The sequence below is a fragment of the Nematolebias whitei genome, chromosome 3 (genome assembly GCF_014905685.2).
Source record: "Nematolebias whitei isolate Nwh7 chromosome 3, NemWhi1, whole genome shotgun sequence".
Lineage (NCBI taxonomy): Eukaryota > Metazoa > Chordata > Actinopteri > Cyprinodontiformes > Rivulidae > Nematolebias > Nematolebias whitei.
Genome location: NC_056500.1, coordinates 1271626 through 1278415, shown reverse-complemented (window position 1 = coordinate 1278415; position 6790 = coordinate 1271626). Strand labels below are relative to the sequence as shown.

The 6790-nt window shown below is 49.5% G+C and overlaps 1 protein-coding gene across 1 annotated transcript in view; it reads right to left on the bottom strand.

The window, feature by feature from the left end:
• Window positions 1-6790, bottom strand: part of sept3 (septin 3) — a gene marked incomplete in the record, with an annotated part of 16041 nt that overhangs the window by 1945 nt on the left and 7306 nt on the right.

Here is a 6790-nt window from a genome sequence, read left to right as displayed (position 1 = left end):
GTACTATGAAACAAGCTGTAAAAAACGTACTATAAAACAAGCTGTAAAAAACACGTACTATGAAACAAGCTGTAAAAAACATGTACTATAAAACAAGCTGTAAAAAACACGTACTATGAAACAAGCTGTAAAAAACATGTACTATAAAACAAGCTGTTCTATTTCGTTCAAGTTTCGCCCTTTAAGGCTATCGCTAGTGGGTTTATCCCTTCGCACGCAGCGCAGCACTGAAAACTTTAGTCCACGCCCACCGGCTGTGTGGGCCCCACCCCCGGTCCGTATAAATTATGGTGAGACCGGGCAATCTGCTCCCATTTTTTCTTCAGTCAGCTAGCACTGTCAGAAGAATGAAGATGTCCAGCACCAGCACCATCCGCCACGCCGACTTCGCCACCTCCCGCCATCCCCGTGAGCTCCTCCCTCCCAAGGAAAGCAGAGACGAGCAGCCTTGTTCAAGGTAAGTGCCGAGGAGTGTTTTTTCATGGCAGGGTGCTACTCGCTGTACGACGCCATTGCCTTTTCTAATGCAGTTCCGCGCAGTAAATCGGATGATTCCTCCAAAAAAGGCGATGCTGGCAGCAGTCCCGCTGCCCCCTCCCTCCTGGAGTGATGTAAGATGGACGGCCGAATGGATGCTCAGCCACCTCAGGTCTTCCTATGTCGGCGACCACTTCACTCCCAGTCGTCGGCGCCCTCCTATTGGAACTGCCCGGCATAATCCAGGAGGCTGCTGACACAAAGGGACTCTCCGTCCCTCTCCTCCCTCCACCCCAATCGGATGATATGGCGGCAAGGTTTGGCTCCGCCCCGGCTCGCCGCCCTGCCCCCATCTGGCCCTGTTTTCTATCTGTGACATCATACTGGAACGAGGCTGCAGCTGGACCCGGCAAGCTGAAGGCGCCTGTCTCCACCTTCGCCCCAATCACCAGAGTGGAGGGTTTTACCGAGAGGGGTTTTTCCCTCGGTTCCCCCTCTGGAGCCAAGCTTTGCAGAGGTGTTTGGGGCAAAGGCTTCCAGGATGGACCAGAGACCTGTCCCTCCAGGGAAGCACAACCAGACCATCACAAACCTCTCCAACCGAGCTCATCAGTGTTCATTCCAGGCGGCCGCAGAGAACAACAATGTCGCCCTGCTGGCCTTCAGCATTTCAAAGAGGCTGGAGGAAGCAGACCTGCTGGAGGAGACAAAGAGCTTCCTCTGTAAAGCCGCCGACATCATCCTCAGCCTGTGCGCCACCTCTGCGGTCTGCCTGGCCCGCATCGCCGCTTGAATGACCATGATTCAGAGGACCGCCTGGCTCCACCTCTCGCCATCCATGCCTGAGAGGCTGCAGATGGACCTGCTGGAGGGCCCCATCACCCCAGAGGTGCTGTTCGGGGCCGACTTCACGCTCCGCTCCTCTGCCAGCCCCCTCCACCAGGGAACAACTCCTTGAGGGGAATGTGTGTTTTTTGATTATGTATGTTTGAAATTAAACAAAAACATCTCTCAGAGAGTAAAGTTTTGTTTGATTCCAGCCTGACTGTCAGATCAAATGATCTCACAGCTGCCTCTCTTTACACTTTCCCCACGCAGAACGAGTCGGTAACCTCTAAACAGCGTTTTAAATTACACTGCAGCTCGGTAAATCTCACAAAGCACTCATCTGCCACGTCAGCTAAAAATGATGTTTTTCAGCAGACCGAGTCTGGGAAAACCACTTGTTCTCAGCCAGAGCCCGTTTTATTTTCTGCTGTTGCTGCCCACTCACCGCGCAGCGGGAGTAAATGCATTTCTCCACGACAGCTGCAGCCTCCACCGAAACGTCGTCTCACTCAAAAAAGCGCTCACGCCTCCCCTCAGTGCGTGCCGGCTCACCTCAGCTGTAACATGAGACCGCAGCCTGGGCTCAGCACAGAGGCACACATACAGCCCTTTCTGTCTGAGCCCCCCTTGGGTTCCCCCTGGAGAATCTCCGGAGCGGGTGACGGCAGTAGGGCTTTAGCTGGCTGACGTCCATGGGAAACATGACACAACACAAATGCGTGCCCGCTCTCTGAGCGTTACTCAGAGTGGCAGCGAGTGTGTTCCCTGGACAGATGGACGGACCATCTGATCAGCAGGGGTTACACACAGCAGTTCGCAGCTCAACCCCCAACGTTCAGAGGGATTATAGAGATGGTTCTGTCTTCTCCAGAACAGAGTTCGATTCTCCAGTCAGAAGTTCCAGAATTTCTGATGAAAAATGTGATTTCCAGAGTTCCCAACGGAAACGGGTTTTACTCCTGCTACTTCCTGGTTCCAAAAAAATAAACGGAGGGATGAGACCCATTCTCGATCTGTCCATCTTCAACAAATCGATTATAGAGAGACAATTCCACATGCTGACAATCAAACAGCTGCTGGAGAAATTCACCAGAACGACTAGTTCACCTCCATAGATCTGAATGACAAATATTTTCACATTCCCATCATTCCGAAACACAGGAAATTCCTGTGTTTCTCCTTCCAGGGGATCCTGTATCAGTACAACAGGCTACTGTTCGCTTATTCCCTCACCCCACTCATGTTCTCAAAATGCATGGAGACGGCTCTACAGCCATTACACAGGGCAGGAATGAGAATTCTTTTTCAATCTGGACGATCTGCTTTTATTAGCTCAGTCCAGGCAGGAAGCAGTTGCACAGACCAAAACGTTAACGTTACACCTGCTAAACATGGGTTTTTCTATAAACTGGGAAAAGAGTTCCGTTCTCCTGTCCCAGATGATTGTTTATCTGGGAGTGGAGCTAAACTCAACCACAATGAGAGCCCGTTTATCACAGCGAGAGCCGACGCTCTGTCAGCTCAGCTCTGCTGTGTCAAACCCTGCAGCATAGTGACAGTTCTGCCTGTCATGCAGCTCCTAGGGATGATGTCAGCGGCCCACATCGTGGTTCCGCTGGGCCTACTTCACATGAGATGCCTTAAGAGATGGTTCGCCCGCCTGCGCATAGATCCTGTGTGCCAGAAGAGGCAGATGATCTCTGTGCCCCCCCTCCGTGAGAACCAATCAGAATCACTGGAGGAACCCCCTCATTCTGTCAGAGGGAGTTCCCATCAGCAGGCCTACATCCCATGTCTCAGTTTTCACAGATGTGTTCCTGTCAAGCTGGGAGAAATGTGTCGTCCCAGGCAGTGGGAGCACAGTGGCCGGACCACATGTTGTTTCACATAAATGTGCTAAAACTTTTCACGGTCTGGAACGTGACTCAGCATTTTGCTCCTCTGCTGCGGGATCAGCATGTTCTGACATCAGAGTGACGGCAGCTTACATAAACCATCAGGGAGGCGTGCACTCAGCCCAACTGTTACGCATCGCAAGACAGCTGCTGTGCTGGGCAAACAAAAATCTGCTCTCCATCAGAGCAGTGTACATTCCCAGCGTCCTGATCAGGGGAGCGGACATAATATCGAGGGGCGGTCCCTGCCACGGAGACTGGAGCCACCATCCCGAGCTGATTTCTCGGATTTGGAGCAGGTTCGGCCGAGCAGCAGTGGATCTGTTCGCCACAAGGGAGAACGCTCAGTGTCAATTATGGTTCTCACTGAGCCCATGGGACGACCCACCGTTAGGAGTGGACGCCTTCACTCACAGCCCGTGGCCAAAAATGCTCCTTTATGCGTTCCCTCCAGTCCTGCTGATATCACGGACCCTGGACCAGGTCCGGGAGGAAAAGTTGTCAGTCATCCTCATAGCTCCCGAGCGCATAAGCGCCTCGTGGTTCCCGAATCTGCAGCAACTGGTGTTGGGTCGGCCGTGGAAACTGCCGTGGAGGGAGGACGCTCTCCTCCAGGCAGGAAGAGCGACCAGGAGCTACCCAGAAATAGGTCAGCATCTTTAGGTCTGTCTACTGAACAGATCCATTTAGAAAAGATGGGCCTCCCACAGGATGTGGTACGTATTATTCAGGGTGCACGAGCTGCTTCCACCACAACGCTGTACACATCAAAGTGGACAGCGTTTCAGCACTGGTGCGCAGAGAAAGGTGTGGAGGCAATCTCATGTCCACTAGGTGGCGTGTTGTCATTTCTACAGCAACTTGTGGACAGAAATTTAGCGTTCAGCACGATTAAAACTTATGCTGCAGCTACTTCTTCCTGTCTTGAGGTTTTTCGGTGACAAAACAGTTCTTAACCACCGGCTGATGAAGAGTTTTCTGATAGGTGTACTGAGACACAGACCTGTGTCACATCCACTAGCTCCACAGCGAGACCTAATGATGGTCCTGCACGCTCTGATCAAAGCTCCTTCTGAGCTTTTAGATCAGGTTTCACTTAAACTTCTGTCATTTTAAACAGCCCTGCTGTTAGTTCTGACATCAGCAAAGAGAGTGAGTGATTATCTGCTCTCTCTGTTGCTCCCTCATGTCTCAGAATTCAAGCTGACGGCAGTTCAGCTGTACTGCGTTTTAACCCTGCTCTGAAAAGCATCACAAGCTTATTCAGATCGAGAGTGATAACCTTGGATGGGTTTTATCCCCCTCCTCATAATTCTGAGGAGGAAGCAACATCTCACCTCCTTCTGTCCCATGCGCGCATTTTTCGTGTTACGTGGCGCGCACAGCCGCACTGCGTCGCTCTCAGCATCTGTTCATGCATTACTGGGACAGCTCTTCAGGACGTCCTCTATCCACCCAGTGCCTCCCACACTGGTTGTATGAGGCTATTTCTGAATCTTACAGTTCATCTGAACTGGATCCTCCAGAGAATCTCAGAGCACATTCTACCAGAGGGTTTTCATCCTCCATGGCTCTGCATGGAGGGATGACAGTGGAGAATATTTGTATGGTCATCGCCATGTTCAATTATTCGTTTTTATCTACGTGATGTTTCTACTTTCTCCATGACCCATTCTGTTCTCAGGGTTCTGACAGAATAATTATTTGTTTCATGGAGCCTCACTTTTGAGCTCACACCTGCCTGCATGTAGTCACAGTGTGAGATATTTATTATCAGTCACAAGTTCATGACTGCTGATTTTATTGTTATTAATCGGTTCATCCTGAGGAGCTGTTGGTCTGCTCTGTTTATCGTTACACTGTTACAATTCGTATCCTCGACTGCTAAAGGAAGTTTTTCCTACCCTGGGTCCTTTTATCCTCGCTATTCTGAATAGCAGTTTATCCTCAGGTGTGGTGCCAAAGACTTTTAAACATGCTGCTGTCCAGCCCCTCCTGAAAAAACCTAACCTTGACCCCTCAGTCATGTCCAACTTCCGGCCTGTCTCCAGACTCCCATTCACCTCTAAACTACTGGAAAAAATTGTGGAGTCTCAGTTGAAACAGTTTTTGGGGGATCACGCTATCCTTGAGTTATTCCAATCTGGCTTCAAATCTCTCCATAGCACTGAAACTGCTCTACTGAAGGTTTTTAATGATATTTTCATTTCCACAGACGCAGGTGATTCTGTGCTGCTTGTCCTATTGGACCTTACATCTGCTTTTGACACCATCGACCACAATATCCTCATTTCTAGACTGGAGCAGTGGGTGGGCATCACAGGGTCAGCCCTTAAATGGTTTGGGTCCTACCTCTCTGACAGAACCTTCTGTGTCAATATCAAAGATTTTAGTTCGGCATCGACCGCACTCCAGTGGGGGATACCGCAGGGGTCCATCCTCGGTCCCCTTCTCTTTTCTTTATACCTGCTGCCACTAGGTGCTATCTTCCACAAACACGACATACCCTTTCATTTCTATGCCGATGATTGCCAAATTTACTTCCCCCTGAGGCACAGAGGCACACGCTCTATTCAGCCTCTTCTTGACTGCCTGGCTGACATCCGGGACTGGATGGCTTTAAACTTCTTAAGCTTCAATGAGAAGAAGTCTGAAGTCATGCTGTTCCATCCCAGTGGCTCACTCATGAACCATGACATTGACCTTTTCTCTCTAGGCCCGCTAGAGAAACAAAAGGTGACTAATCTGGGGGTGATAATGGACCCGTCCTTAAAACTCAACAGTCACGTAAACATGATGGTCAAATCCTGTTTTTTTCAGCTGAGACGGCTGTCAGTTAATGTGAAGGTGAAGTTAGAATCAGGTGTTTTCAATCAATGATGATGATCAGGTGTGAGCGATCACCCTGTTTGATCTAAAGTAGAGGATCTATCAACGTCTGCTCTTCACAACATGTTGCTGGAAGTGGATCATGTCAGGAACAAAGGAGGTTTCTGAGGAGCTCAGAAAAAGAGTTGTTGATGCTCATCAGGCTGGAGAAGCTTACAGAACATCTGGAAAGAGTTTGGACTCTGTAGTTTTCTCCGGCCCCAACCTGTCCAACGATGACACATTCAACCGCTGGGCGTGCAGGTGGTGCTCTGAACACAACGTAGGATTTGTAGACAACTGGAGGACATTTTGGAGAAAACCCGGTCTGATGCGGAGAGATGGACTCCATCCCACCTTCAGTGGAGCAGAACTTCTCTCTAAACACTTACCTGATCCAGTTGGACATCCAGACTATTGACAATTAACGGTCCAGTGTAGAAACCAGTCCAGGAAGCAGAGGTGTAGTCCTCCACCCCTCTGCTGCTTCTCCTCTGTACACCACCCACACCCACATTGAAACAGTGTCAACTCGCCCACAGCTCAAATTAAATAAACCAAAAATCAGCTCTAAAAATATAAACCATAAAAATCTGATTCAAATAAACACAGTTACTTTACCAGAACAAAATCCTAAAATCATTAAATGTGGATTATTGAACATCAGATCTGTTTCCTCTAAATCCCTGTTAGTTAATGAACTGATAACTGATCATCATATT